We start from the raw sequence: 16,011 nt of genomic DNA on the forward strand, positions 1-16,011 counted from the left end.
ATAGGAATCCATAGATTACTGAGTAAAAATTCATAGATTCTCAAATCAATCTAGAAATAAATTCGTAGGTCTGCCAGTATGTCTGCCAGGGGAATTTGTTACACACAAACAAACACCCATAGAATGAAAGTACCTAAATTATATATCTTGTTTTTAAATTACTTTTTGGTGTGATTTTCTACTGTGATAAATTATCCAGACGTGATACATAACCAGTCCAAGAACACATTGATTCAAACTCATGACCTGTCATGTGAACCTTTAATCCCTATAGCATATTTTGTTCCTCTAATCCACAACTTCAGAAGCTCCCTCTCCGTAACGCAGAAGCCCCACTGAGATATGAGCCTGGAGTTGTGATCATGTTTCTCTTGACTCAGGGTGATCAGGAGAACAATAAACCATGCCTGAATGAAGCTGCATGCCAGCCTGTGGGGTGATGGAGGAGGAAATGTAAGAATCAGCAGGATTGCAAGCGCAGAGGTTCAGATATAAAAACAAGTGCTGTCAGTCGTCTATAATGTAGGAAAAATTCGCACAGCAAACTATGCCGACATAGAGATTGTAGCAAGTGTGTTCATCAATGTGTGAGTCTGTTTCTGAAAACAGTAACACACGTGTAATAATATTAATTTATTTATGTGTTCCCACTTTTTGTGATTAATGTGGATATAAATCATTCAGCTACACAAATGTAAATGCATTAACTTGTATCTTTTGTGTATAGTCAGCAAGTTTGTAACTTTACTGTTAATAACTTTGAGCCAGTTTTTGTTCCCAAGCATAAATTATTTAAACATAAAAACACACCTTTACAGCTTTGGGATTTTGAGTAATTCTCTGTATTTATTAATATTCCCACAGGTTAGCTGTGAATAGAGACTGTTTGATCTATACAGAACAATTATTCTTTGTAGATCAGGTTATAAATAAAATATATTGCATCCCGGGGTGCCCCATTATGATAACTATTAAACCACAATATGTTTTTTGTTGTTGTTTTGTAAGCATTTTTAAAGTTCTTTTTTAAATGCAGATATTTCTGCATTAAAAATGATGCACAAATTATTGCATTAATAATTTGCAATAATTATATTTCCCTCATTTATGTTTCACTCGAATTAAGTCATTGTAATTTTTTTCAGCTTTTTGAACCTTTTACTTTTTTCCATAATGTCAAAGCCCAATGCTACTTGAAATGAGAAAACTCTGTTTAGTCACTTAAGTGTTAATTGTGAGAGACAAAATAAAAACAAAAATTAGGAAAGTTTAGATTTTAAAAAACTTTAGTGCTCCCTCTCTTTGTTAGTTAGACTCTGCCTCGTGAAAAAGTATGAGCACAATGGAGCATACAATGAAGAGACAGAACAGAAATTTATGTGCAGCAATGAAGATGTCATTCTTGCCTGCCATTTTAAAGAGGATCTAAGCTGAATAGCAGATTTAACATCTGCATAACATCCCCTTAATCTATGCCTGAAAGAAATAGATCACATAGATAGATATTCTGTTTACAGGAACTTTGTTCTGAAGGTATTTAGATTAAGGTTTCCAGGGAGATACTGTAGCTCACCAAGGAAAACCACAGAGTAGAGTCCCTGTTCCTTAAATCTAAAGTAAACTAAATTGGTACCGGCGTTTGACTAGGATGTGCCATGTTTTTCACGCTCCAAAAAACTGAGATCTAAATTTGAGCTCAGAACTCAGAGGAATAACTTTTACTTGTAAAAGTATTATCTGTTGGAGATTTTCACTTCTGTACAAATGTCAGTGTATTTTATGGATTTTGGTTATCAGACCATACATACTAGCACAAATATATCATATGGGATAAAAAGATATGTGTTAGTTTTTTTTTTCTTTTTAAAATTGAAATTTGAATATGTGACCCTCTCGCCCCCAAGGTCAATGATTAGCAAAAAGTATCTGTCACTACCACTATACTGCTACTCTTTTGTTGTTTGTTTCTTCAAGCCTTCAACATCTAAGGAATGCAATTTTTATCAACTTCTCTCAACAGAATAATTTAAGCCATGAACACACATTTTCAGGTCTTTCTATGCATTCTCAATTCTCAGCATTATGGTGCCACTACGATGGAGTTCAGAATAATGTGTATTATTAGTTTTCCACCACCCAAACTACTGTTATATTATTGCTTTGCACCTCTTCTCTATGTCAGTTCCAAAAAGACTGCAAACACTTCATTTTAAATTAAACTAAGATTAATTTTTTATTCAGTCAATACAGCTGAATTGTAAACAAGTAAGCTTTGCAGTTGTTTGACAAACAGGTTTTGGTAATATAAAAAGCCACTGATGGGTGTGTTAATAAAAGCCTACACAATAGGAGCTCCTGTGAGTCCAATAGTAATGTTCAATTTAAAAACGGCCACTAGAGAGGACCGTTTCTTAATTATAATTTTAAAAAACATTTCTAAACATAAACTGCTTACTAGAGATAATTGTCCCATCTCATTGATTTACAGGTTTAATTATGCTCCTATTAAAACTGTCTGAAAGCAGTTGCAATTAGCCATAAAAGCCATCATCACCTCCCCCAAACTGGTTTGGGAGTACAGTTATCATAGTAGATGGAAAGTAATGAGAAAGAAATGACCAGAATATAATGTACTTTCTTTAAAGAAATTGTGTAAAGTGCCTCAAGATAACTGTTATGCTTTGAAAGAGATAATATAGAGACACAAATGGAGGATGGAAATGAATATTTAAATACACAAGTGATGATGAATTTCAGATTACTTTTATCCCGCAGCAGAAAAAAATAATTTTCCAGAATAAAATGTCCAACCTGAGGCATGTTTTTTCTGGGAAATGTAATTCTTTATCAGATATCTCCACAGCTTGAGGGAAAAAAGTTAATATCTTTAAAGTTGTAAGAGGGGCTGAAAGCAATTAGTCTGGCCTCAACCCCAAATTGTGATCCTTAGCAATTCCTACACCAGAAACCAAAAACACTGACTCATGGGTGCTTTAGCAGAAATTATAACAGAAGACTCAAAGAACAAGATATTTGTTGCTCTAACCTATTTCAAATCCATGCTCAAAATTTAAAAAACAAAAACTCTGAACCTGGCAATTTATACAGCATTCATGATGCTGAGTTTGACTGTTATCAGTCACTGTTAATGTGACTGATAACATCACATTATGTTATCAGTCACATAACATAATGTGTTATGTGACTGATATAACACATTATGTGTTATATGTGTGTGAATTCCAAATACAATGCACTGCTTATCTCTGCTCAGTTCAGTTTGTTTGCATAAGTCTGAGTCTGTGTGAGGGCATGTGTGTTGGGCACTTTCTTTAAAGAAAAAAAAATGGATGAAAACTCTGAATAAATATAGATAGATAGATAGATAGATAGATAGATAGATAGATAGATAGATAGATAGATAGATAGATAGATAGATAGATAGATAGATAGATAGATAGATAGATAGATAGATAGATTATGTTGTCTTCTGTTGAGTGAACAAAATCCTGCCTAAGATATGGATGCCTAAGCATCCGCCAGCTCACTGCTGGCGGATGCTTAATGTAACATGGAGCAAAAAGCTAAAGTTGTTTTTTCTCCCTACATCCAGTGGGTGGCGCAGGTTGCTACAATCGAGAGTAGCCACACACGCACACCTTCTAGAACAGGGGTGGGCAATCCTGGTCCTCGAGGGCCGGTCTCCTGCAACTTTTAGATGTATCTCTACTCCAACACACCTGAGTCAAATAATGAGGTCATTAACAGGACTCTGGAGAACTTGACTGCACTTAAGAGGTGATTCAACTATTGGATTCAAGTGTGTTGGACCAGGGAGACATATAAGAGTTGCAGGACACCGGCCCTCGAGGACCAGGATTGCCCACCCCTGTTCTAGAAGGAAACAAACGCACCCAGTACAACGTTTTCATTCCATTGGCTGAGAGGTTGCTTGGCGACTGTGCCAACCTCAAAAGGCAGTTCCATGTTTAGTAAGCAAGCAGAGTCCAAGCAGAAAAACAATAAAAAAGTGTCAGTGCGAGGAGAAGTTTTGAGTACAAGCGTTACAAGTTTTGAGAAGAAAAATATGAAGTCCTGCTTTCAAAATGTAAATGTAAGCAAAAGTATTAAAAGTTTTGAGAGCAAAAGACATGAAATCCTGTTTCAGACTGAAAATGTGTGCTCTTTGATTATGGCAGGAAAATTCAATCAAGTGAGCAGAGTGTTTTGCAAGCGAAGATTTGCTCCGAGCAGAGAATAAGTGTGAGAACGAGGAGAAGTTTTGAGTACAAACATTCCAAGTTTTGAGAAGTCCTGCTTTTAGACTCAACATGTGTGCTCTTGGATTATGGCAGAAAAATTCCTCCATACAGTCCTAGTAATCGTGCTAGGACCCATGGTGCTGAGTCCTAGTATGATTTTTCAATAATTGTCAGTTAAAAAAATCCTAAGATAAAATGCTTAGCTTAGAGTTAAAAGTAAAAAAAAAAAAGTTTCTCCCTAAAGGGAAACATTTTTCTTTGTAGGGAGAAATAGAGCAAAGATAACTTTGACCTATTTGTTGAAAGAGAGCAAAAATAAAACTTTTGAAATAAGTGGAATGAAAGTCATCCAAATTAGAAATCTGAGTAGAATTTAAATTCTGCGTGACTAGACCAACAGATTAATTCTTTAGTGTATTGCTTAAAACTCATAATGGATGTTGTGTACCACAGAAACACCTCCCTTAATCTGGTCAGAGTCAAAGTGCTGTGAATGTACTTAACAAGAAGTGAGACTGAATATTTCATCACCTATGCCCTCCAGTGTATTATTCCAGCTCCAAGTGTTTGACTCTGCTGCTCAACGAGTCAGCTGACTGTTTAAGCAAGCTCCTCCCATCATCTTGACACTTTTGTTTACCTGTCACCAGAGTATTTGTGGGTCTCAGCAGGTGAGAGGAACCAATTAAAGCAGTCAGGCATCCCTCTTAGCTGTTAAAGTAGGAATGTGCAGTGAAAGCAGCCCTAAATGGGAGCAAAACTCTTCTGAGGCAGTTTTTTTTTCTTTTTGCTGATTGCAGCATATTTGCTGTAAGCACAACAAATTGTGTATTCCCTCTCCTCCAAGTGATTTCCCTGACACACACACTTTCTGAGGGCTTCACTGCTGAAAGTGTGTGTTTGTGAAGTGAAGCTATATATTAAGTGGGACTCTGTATTGTGGTTTGGACAAAAGAAGTAAAAAGTGTCAGTGAAATAACTCTCTCTTTGCACTTGAAGCCATAACTAATGTAGAGGAATTGAGCAACCATCTGGTATCCTGGTATTCAATGTACGGAACCTGTACATTGAATACCATTGAATATGTAAAATGCTCAATATTTCTACATAGCTATGAATTTAAACAGCATGTTGTTGTTTGATGTGGGTCTTTAATGTAGGAAAAGAACAAAGCATACATATTTCATGCTGCCATTTCTTGACTGGGAATAGTCAAAGATTACTCATCTTTAAGTGGGAAAAGTATGTGGACCTTTGGTTTTGATGCAGGAAGAAGAGATTCTACACATTTCAAGAGAATATTGATAATATTTTAGCCTTTTCTTCCACACAGAACAGGTAAACTCCACATTTTCTTACCTGAAATGTATTACAACTTTTTAAAACTACACATGCAACTGAATATTATGTTTACTACCCTGATGCATCAAACCCATGAGACACCCAAAGAGCTGCAAAAAAGCCTTAAAGACATGTATGAAAAGTGGACGATTCCAGAGAAGACAAAAGAGCAAATAGGAGATGTCGTAGTGCTATAGCAGTTTCTTAGAGTTCCCACTGTACTGAAGAGACGCATATGCTTTCTAAGGCAGCTGTGTAGGGGCATGTGACCGCTTCTTACCACTGTGCCACGACCTTCGAACGACCTCAGTTGGTAGAGCGGAGGACTGTAGAGCAGTGGTCCCCAAACCCCGGGCTGTGGATCGGTACCGGTCCGTGGACCAATTGGTACCGGGAGTGCAAGAAATAATTAGAAATAATTAAATATTTCCGTTTTATGTAATATTTGATTCTGGAGGATCTTTTATTTTGAAAATCCTTTGAAAGGATTCTCTCGGTTACATCTTGCACATCAACATTGAGCCCACAAACAGCAAAATGAGTAAGAAACAGATCAGATTCTTTGGAAAGCTTCTTTGCAAAGGGGAAAAGGCCCAGAGAAGAGACAGGAGAATGGATTTATCCCAGTAGGTGATTCCCACATTCCAAGCTCTGCATGATATGGTGACCGGCTCGTTAATGAGGCAATGAAACCTTCAAACTGCTTCGCCACGTAGAGACCCAGCACCCTGTGCAACACTTCGGGTGTCATTGTCTCTCATCACTCCCGGATGCGACCGTCTTGTTGCAGAGAAACAAGCTTAGGGCTCCCGTTAGTCGTTATCATGAGTTAAAATTTTCACGAAAGTAAAATGTTCGTTTTTGTGGCACATCTGTATCTTATTTTGAAGGTATATGTAAACGTTACCATAGCGACCAGAGTCAGAGAGCGTTAGGGCAGTGGTCGAGACGAGACAGTGGCACTTATGATTTTTAGGTCAGGTTCACACGGCATGATTTAAGGATTGCCAGACAATTTTCCAAACTTCTGTGACCACACACGACACAAGTCGATAAAAGTACAACAGGTTCGATCGGTTCCTGTGTCCAGCCACACAGCAGGAGCAACACACCACACACCAACTGATTCCACTCACGAACATCCCGAATCCAGAAGCAAATCCAGTAAAACTCCCATCATACCATATGTGAATTTAGAATAATCAAACACAGATGACCATGTGGAAGCAGTAGTGATAGACTGTGGACTCATTTTAAGCTATGAAAAACGTAACAAAAAGAAAAGGAGTTTGATAAAAGACGGCGGGAGCAGCTGCTCTATATGCTGCACTATGATTTGGAGGCGAGTTATGTTTTTTCGTAATTAACATTTTAAGCTGAATACTGTAAACATAACCACATATAAAAAAACATATATAAAATGACCTTTACATATAGCAATAAACATTCCCACATATCACCTCTGATGTCCACTGGACACTCAGTTGCGCCATGTCAACTGTTTGGGATTCCCCTCCGTGTTTACGTCACCGCTCTTTCTGATTGGCTACCTGTCACATTCAACAGGTTGCTTTCTCGCTCCCAGTCAGGGAAAACCCAACAGGCTGCGATAAAAGGCTGTGATTAAATAGGGAAACACCTATTTGGTATAAAATTACGTACACGGAGCACGCCGAGAGAGAGAGCGGCCGCTATTTTTTGCCTTTTTTGTCTTTGTTTCGTGTTTGTTTGTCTTCCCCTTGTGTGTCTTTATTTTTATGAGAAAAATGCATATCTCTGTTCCTCTGCAGCTTTGTTGTCGATTGCTTTGTGTGGGATTAAACTCTGTGATCTGTGACGTCAACACGCTTTGTTGTTGTTTCGTTTTAGCAGCACGCCGCCACTCGCCGAGGACTCGGAAGATTAAAGAGGAAAGAGCCAAACGTTTTGTCCAAAGCTCGCATCAAATTATCCTCTTTTTTAACAACGGGCAAGCGACGGGTGTGGACGACAGAATAAAAGTTACTCGACCAAGCAAAACCTAAACTCTTCTGATCCGTAGTCAGACGCGTTATCCGTTGGCCACTAACCCATCTCGCGGCAAGGATCTCCTTTTCATTGTGTCGGACCACGACTGACTGGTGGGAGCATGTGGAAATATAATTGGATTAATCAAAACCCCGTGTGAGAGTTGAACTCACAACCTTCAGATTATGAGACTGACGCGCTGCCTACTGCACCAACAAGACACTGTAAACACTCAACTGAAGAAATGCATGTGCTTGCGCACTTAGCTTTGTAACGTCATGTGACCGCTTCTACCACTGTGCCACGTGATCTTCGATAGCAGAGTCGGTAGAGCAGTGGATTGTTGACTACAAAGTTGGAAATCCTTAGGTTGCTGATTCAACTCTGGCTCGAAGGACTCCTTTTCTCTTTTCTCCAAATATCCAGAGTAAAGGTTTGTTAAGAGTGGCTGACGAAAGAGACATTCAGTAAGAAGCAGTGATCGTATAGTGGTTAGTACTCTGTGTTGTGACAGCAGCAACCCACGTTTGAATCCGGGTCACTGTATACAGGAGAAAAGCAGAGTGGCGCAGAGGCAGCATGCTGGGCCCACAACCCAGAGGTCGATGGATCGAAAGCATCCTCTGCTACGCTCCCATTTTTACAATGTGTTTGATTTAGCTGTCCCTTTCATTGTTCCTCTTCTTGTGTAAGGGCTTGTGGCTGCTGATTACAGTTTTGGAGTATGAACTTCGATAGCTCAGTTGGTAGAACGGAGGACTGTAGAGACAAAATTTAGGCATCCTTAGGTTGCTTGTTCAACTCTGTCTCAAAGAACTACTTTTCTTTTCTCTCAAAATCTTCAGCAGAAAGCTTTGTTAGGAGTGGCTGATGAGAGAGCTGCACGAGTAAGAAGCCCTGTTTGTATGAAGGGTAGTACTCTGTATTGTGGTTGAATCAACCCTCGGTTTTTGAAAAGCGTCTTTCGGCAAATGCATTTTCAAGGTCTGCATAACATGTGTGTGACAACTATGTGTTGAAAACGTTCAGCCCCAGTGGCCTAATGGATAAGGCATTGGCCTCCTAAGCCAGGGATTGTGGGTTCGAGTCCCATCTGGGGTGCAAGCAGAGTGCCATAGAGGAAGCGTGCTGGGCCCATAACCCAGAGCTCGATGGATCAGAACTCTTCTATGCTGACATTTTGACAATGTGTTTGACTTAGCTTCAGATTACGAGACACATAAATGATGACTATTACTCCAACCTCTGCTCCTCCATTGTTTACTTGACCCTTGGGGAATAAAGAGGTCGCCTCAAACGGCCCTCCTCTCAAGGGTTTTGACGGAGATGAACCTGAGGGCTGCGTGTGTGGACAACAGAATAAAAGTTACTCGAGCTAGCCAGGAGTCGAGCTACCACTGTGCCACGTGACCTTCGATAGCTCAGTCGGTAGAGCAGTGGATTGTTGACTACAAAGTTGGAATCCTTAGGTTGCTGGTTCAACTCTGGCTCGAAGGTCTCCTTTTCTCTTTTCTCATAATCTTCAGAGAAAAGGTTTGTTAGGAGTGGCTGATGAAAGAGACATTCAAGAAGGAAGCCGTGATCGTATAGTGGTGAGTACTCTGCGTTGTGGCCGCAGCAACCCCAGTTCGAATACAGGTCACTGCATTGGGAATAAATGCAGAGTGGCGCAGCATAAGTGTGCAGGGCCATTACCCAGATGTTGATGGGTTGAAACCATCCACTGTTATGCTAACCTTTTGACAATACACTCAGTGGCTCTGACTGACCTGCCCATCTCATTCCTCCTCTTCTTCTCTCTGTGCTACTTTGTCAAGAAGCAAATGAGTCTTTTCCAAAATATTTGTTCTGAGCTGCTTCAGAACATGTTTTACAAATGAATCCATCTAACAACTTTCTGAGCTGTTCCAAACATCTGAGTCACATAAATGATGACTATTACTGAAACCTCTGCTCCTCCATTGTTTATTTGACCCTTGGGGAATAAAGAGGTCCCCTCAAGCGGCCCTCCTCTCAAGGGTTGAGATGGTCCCGAGGACACTGGATGGGCAAGCGGCGGGTGTGAACAACAGAATAAAAGTTACTCGAGCTAGCCAGGAGTTGAACCTAGACTCTTCTGATCCGTAATCAGACGCGTCATCCATTGCGCCACTAGCCCATCTAACGGCAAAAATCTCCTTTTCATCGTGTCGGACCACGACTGAGTGGTGGGAGCATGTGGAAATGTAATTGGATTGATCACAACACATGCCCCGTGTGGGGGTTGAATTCAACCTTCAGATTATGAGACTGAAGCGCTGCCTACTGCGCCAACAAGGCTCAGCAAACACTAGAACGTAGAGACGCATGTGCTTGCTAAGTTAGCTTTGTAGCGGCATGTGACCGTTTAGTACCACTGTTTTACATGACCTTCGATACCTCAGTTGGTAGAGCGGAGGACTGTAGAGTACAAAGGTGGACATCCTTAGGTCGCTGGTTCCTCTCTGGCTCGAAGGACTCTTTTTCTCTTTTTTCCAAATCTTCAGAGGAAAGGTTTGTTAGGAGTGACTGACGAAAGAGACATCCAAGTAAGAATCTGTGATTGTATAGAGGTTAGTACTTTTCGCTGTGGCCGCAGCAACCACGGTTCTAATCCGGGTCACGGCTTTGGCAATAAAAGCAGAGTGGCTCAGCGGAAGCGTGCTGGGCCCATAACCCAGAGCTCGATGGATCGAAACCATCCTCTGCTATGTTAACCTTTTGACAATACACTCAATGACTCTGACTGACCTGCCCATCTCATTCCTCCTCCTCTTGTCTCTGTGCTATTTTGTCAAGAAGCAAATATTTTCCAAAATATTTGTTCTGAGCTGCTTCAGAAGATGTTTTACAAATGAATCCTTCTAACACCTTTCTGAGCTGTTCCAAAGATCTGAGTCACATAAATGATGACTATTACTGAAACCTCTGCTCCTCCATTGTTTACTTGACCCTTAGGGAATAAAGAGGTCGCCTCAAGCGGCCCTCCTCTCAAGGGTTTGGGATGACCCCGAGGACTCTGCACGGGCCCGTGGCGGGTGTGGAAACAGAAAAAACGTTACTTGAGCAAGCCAGACCTAGACTCTTCTGATCTGTCATCAGACGCGTTATCCATTGGCCACTAACCCATCTCACTGCAAGAATCTCCTTTTCATCGTGTCGGACCACGACTGACTGGGCGAAAAGTGTGGAAAAGTAATTGGATTAATCAAAACCCATACCCCGTGTGAGGGTTGAATTCACGACCTTCAGATTATGAGACTGACGAGCTGCCTACTGCACCAACGAGGCTAAGCAAACCCTAAACTGAAAAGACGCACGCATTCGTATGTGTCTTTCCTCATGCAGACCTTTTTGTGTAAAACAGTGCAAATTAATAAATGCTCACATCCTACATAAAAATCTTATGAAAATATGTATTTACTATGTAAAAGTAAAGCACTTTTACTTTTCCTTGTAAAAGGATACTGCATGATTTTTTTTCTACTATGGATTTACATGTTCAAAAATTGCTAGGAAGTGAATAGTTATAAATCATTGGAAGGAATGTCTATGGCAACAATACCCATAAAACAGTACCAATAGCTAAATTATAAAAATTTAGAAAATAACATAGTTTATAATCTGCTACTTCTAGTCATCTACCATATAATTTTAAACAGTCTATATCTCACTTTAAGCCACTACTTACAGATAACAGAGAGCAGAACATTACAAGAGTGACTAGCCAAGATTAGACTGCAGAAAACAGACTCCAACTGCTTTCTGAGTCTGCAGCAGCCAGCGAAAACTCTATTCTTAATGAACTGACTGCTAGACAAAGTTTTAAGGTATACTTTCTCACATCCAAACATCTTAAAACTACTTTTTGTGACAAATTAATCATTATGAAGGACCAATACATTTCTCTACTCACCTTCTCTATTTACTGATATGGTGGGGCAATGCATTGTGGGATAGCTTGCTGCCTCAAGTTTGCAGAAGGATGCAATGGTGCATCTGTGAGAAATCTGACAGAGAAAGAACACATCTGAAAACTTTGTACTTGCCTTGAATGGAATTACTTGCAATTGATAAGTTCCCTATCAGCTGATGCAGCGGTGGCCTGTGGCGTCATCAGCTCTGACACAGAAAAACTCCCGACTAAACACCCGGACGTTGTTATTGTGTCTTGTCTCTTGTCTTGTCTTGTCTCTATGCTGTAACTGCGAAGTAATTTCCCTGCTGGGATGAATAAAGTACTTCTATTCTATTCTTGAGAATCAATGGCATTTGCTAGGCCTGTCACGATAACAAATTTTGCTGAATGATTAATTGTCTCCAAAATTATTGCAATAAACCATGATATTGTTTGAATACCTTTTTACACTGATTTAATGGAAATGACGTAATAATGCAGGCAATTTCTTGCCAAAGATAGATAGATACACTTTATTTTCAAAAGAAAACTTAACACTGGACCTGATAAACAAAATAAACAAAACAACCAAATACAAAAATAAAATGGATTCTCAGTCTCCACTAACAAAAAATGCACTTGAAAAAAAACCTAAACAACATAAAGCCGAAGTGGAAATAAATACCGCATTCAACCAAGAGTGCAGATTACGAAGTCTGTATACTATATTGCCCTTCAGTAATAATTAGATTTAAATAGAGAAGATGGGCACATCCGACTACCTGATGCAATAGTTCACACTACATGATTTTTTTGCCCCTATTTTTACCTTACGATTTCGTAACCGATCATCCTGTAGTGTTTGGTGTGTTACGGAAGATCAGGGTGCTCAATAGGGTGCGGGAAGGTTTTGAGTTGATCTCGGCAGTAGGTGACAAACTGAATGCCGCCAGGACGATGAGACCAGCACTTCCTCTTCTGACGCGCTTCTCAAAATATTTATTAAGATCCTAAACGTTTGTAGCTTCAATAAAGAATAATATATTTTTTTAAATCAACAAAACCTGTTAAAATTTATATTCTCAGTAATTATTGTTTCAACAAGGTGTTGCGCAATTCAGCGCGTTTCAGTTCTATTAACAAAAAAAAGGCGACTCAAAGACCGACTGACTAGCACAGCAGGAGTTTACATTAGTTACTCAACCAATAATCGAGAAATAAATATCAAGCCTGGAAACTTGACGTCGTAACGGACTGAATAGTAATCACTGCTCCGCTTGCGGGGCGCAGGCGGTTGCCACAGCAACGGGTGTGCTTAACAACAAAGAGAGAGAGAGTAAAACGGTAGGAGAATCTGAGGAAGAAATATACTGCATTAGGTTTTCTATCACTTTATTATTTCTGCTATAACTGATGTATATTTGCATATAAAATAAGTCAATAGAGTTTAATTTACAATTTTTATGACTTTGTGTCATGAGGTAGATCTCAGCCGGCTGGTGAGAGAAAAAGTATCTTGGTCTCAAAACGATTGAGCACCCCTCCGGTAGATCATCGTGGCCGCTCTGATCTAAATCAGGCTTTTTTCCCCCACTGGGAGCGTTAACGCAGCCTGTTGAATGTGATAGGTAGCCAATCAGAAAGCGCGGATTCTCCTCTGTGCTTTCTGAGGGGAAATTACGGAGGGGAATCCCAAACAGCTGATACAGCACCCAAAGTCCAGCAGACATTGGAGATGATATGTGGAAACAACATTAATGTTTATTCAACATTTTGTGCAAAGAATACAGAAATGACAAGGGGAGGAGTTGGAGCAAAATTGCTACCGCAGTTGTTAAACCCAGTAACCTTTCAGTTGTTCTTCATTAAAGCGACATTAGGTTCTAATGATTTTCATTCAGTCAGGACTTTACGCTGACACTAGCCACATGCAAAGCAGGTAGATTGTAGTAAAGCACTGATTAATGCCTGGTTTTAAAATTAGTTCACTGGACTTGTAGCCATTATTTTGTTCCCATTGTTGGACACCACATGGCAGGACCGAACCCGATCGAACCGTTATACCTATAGGATTTCTGCCGGGTAATGTGTGGTCTGTCAGGTTTTGAAAATGGGCCGACAATCGGCCGACAGCTCTAAGATCGTGTAGTGTGCGCTGGGCTTTACACTAAGGAAACGAGGAAGGGAGTGTCAGTGGAGAGCACCGGAGTTGAGCCTTTATTCATTCAGTGTCATTAACAGAAAGAGAAAAAGGCCGGAAGAGACGATAATGCCGATAATTAAAATTACGTCAATAGTTTTAATTTATCATAAGATTAATTGATTTATCGTTTATCGCGACAGGCCTAGTGCTTGCATAAATATGAGCACTAGGGGTTGCATCAACTAGTCAACTTTTAGATTTGTCAATCCTTTCCTCTGCAAAACCCTTTTACAATCAATATCGGCTAAACTGACTTTTGGAAGAACATGGAAGATGAGGAAGTAAGTCTGTTTGTCAGATAGTTTGATCTGTTTTAAAATATTAAGCAATTTACCAAAGGTGTATGAACTCTTGCAAAAGCTACTGGAATAATGTGTGGCAGGTTACATGTTGCTGCAACCCATTCTCACTCCCAACTCATCATATATTGAGGCATCGGACGGTCAGTCCTCGTCACATGTTGATGCGCAGGGTACCCCTTTCGCGTCAATATGTGACGCGAAAGGGTACCCTGTGAGGTGTGGGGCGGTTTTTACCCTATGCCTTACCGTAATTTTTGCCCTAAACCTAACCAAATTGTCGGGTTTTGAAGGTTCGGCAGCCATTGCGAGAGCCCTTCGCGTCAATAATCCACGTAAAACATGTGACCTACCCAAATCGTCAACATGTGACGCTCAAGGACCCTGCCCAAGTCGTCACATATTGACGCGAACGGGTACCCTTCGCGTCAATATGTGACGCATGGTCAGAAATCGTCCCAACTCGTCAATATATGACGAGTCGGGAGTGAGAATGTGTTGGTTGGACTCCTTTTATCATCCATCCAACTGATCAGTGTCACTATGTATGTTCTATTTTCTGAACTGGCAGCCTTATGCTTTTATAGAATGTTTTCTGACATCAGTTTTTTTTGTGCTGGAAAAAAAGCAGGCGTATAAAATTAAATAAAAAAAAAAAAATTAATGTATGGTTTCAAATTTGAAACAAATTCAGTTCAATTGAAAAATACATTAGTCATTAGTTTTTAGAATAGAATAGAATAGAAGTTTTGTTTTGAACAGATGATAGATATAATTTCACAGAATGCTATCTTCAACAAATCAGTCAGACCCACTTTGCACCCCTCCACCCCACAGAGCCAGATAAACAGTCAGCCGACAGTCAGCTTGGATTTACTGATTAGCCTTCAGCTAACCTCTGGAAGACAGGATGCACTGGCTCATGTCTGTGTGGATTAAGGTTGCCTTTTAATTTAGCCTGTTGCTCCTGGCAAAATACCAACTGTAGAAGACGGTCAGAAAAAATGAGACAGCAAATGGTGCATCTGTATGTAAAATGAATTCCAGTAATGCTCATATCTATTTATAGAAAAGTGTTATTTTTGTGTCTCTTTTATTCAACATCATCTTCTCTTTAGGTGTGTTTCAGGGAGGTTAACTCACATGCATACTCAGTCTGTCACAGAGTATTCACATAAAAATTAGTTATTGGTTGGATATTTTTAGTAAAACGTCCACTGCAGCATGAGGTCTAGAGATAGGGGAAGTCTTTTGAATCAACACATAGCTACATACAATGTTATATAAAAATTTTTACGTGCCCCTAGGCCTGTCGCTATAAACGATAAATCAATTAATCTTACGATAAATTAAAACTACCTACAACATTTTCGGCATTATCGTCTCTTCTGACCTTTTTCTCTTTCTGTTAATGACACTGAATGGAAAAAAAGGCTCAACTCCGGTGCTCTCCACTGACCCTCCCTTCCACATTTCCCTAGTGTAAAGCCCAGCGCACACTACACGATCCGTTTTCAAAACCTGACAGATCACACATTAGCCGACAGAAATCCTAGGTATAACGGTTCGATCGGGTTCGGTCCTGTCGTGTGGTGTCCAACAATGGGCACAAAATAATGGCTACAAGTTCAGTTAACTAATTTTAAAACCAGGCATTAATCAGTGCTTTACTACAATCTACCTGCAATGCATGTGGCTAGTGTCAGCGTAAAGTCCTGACTGAATGAAAATCATTATAACCTATTTACGTCACGTTAACGAAGAACAGCTGAAAAGTTACCGGGTTTATCAACTGCGGTAGCAATTTCGCTCCAACTCCTCCTCTTGTCATTTCTATATTCTTTTCATGTTGAATAAACATTAATATTGTTTCTGTAACCCTGCTGTATTTGTACTGTGTTATTTTGCTTTTCTGTATTCATTTACTTTATGGGTAGTGTCCCTTTAAGAGAACGGAACGACATTACTTTACGGCAGCATTCC

General features: G+C 39.9%; 2 non-coding genes across 2 annotated transcripts; both read left to right on the forward strand.

The window, feature by feature from the left end:
* Positions 1–8,638: 8,638 nt before the first annotated feature.
* On the forward strand, positions 8,639–8,711 carry trnar-ccu (transfer RNA arginine (anticodon CCU)). The gene has a single exon. It is a non-coding gene; the product is annotated as a tRNA-Arg (tRNA).
* A 1,556-nt stretch (positions 8,712–10,267) lies between these two features.
* On the forward strand, positions 10,268–10,339 carry trnam-cau (transfer RNA methionine (anticodon CAU)). The gene has a single exon. It is a non-coding gene; the product is annotated as a tRNA-Met (tRNA).
* The last annotated feature ends 5,672 nt before the right edge of the window (positions 10,340–16,011 follow it).

This window comes from Xiphophorus couchianus, chromosome 11 (assembly GCF_001444195.1).
Source record: "Xiphophorus couchianus chromosome 11, X_couchianus-1.0, whole genome shotgun sequence".
Lineage (NCBI taxonomy): Eukaryota > Metazoa > Chordata > Actinopteri > Cyprinodontiformes > Poeciliidae > Xiphophorus > Xiphophorus couchianus.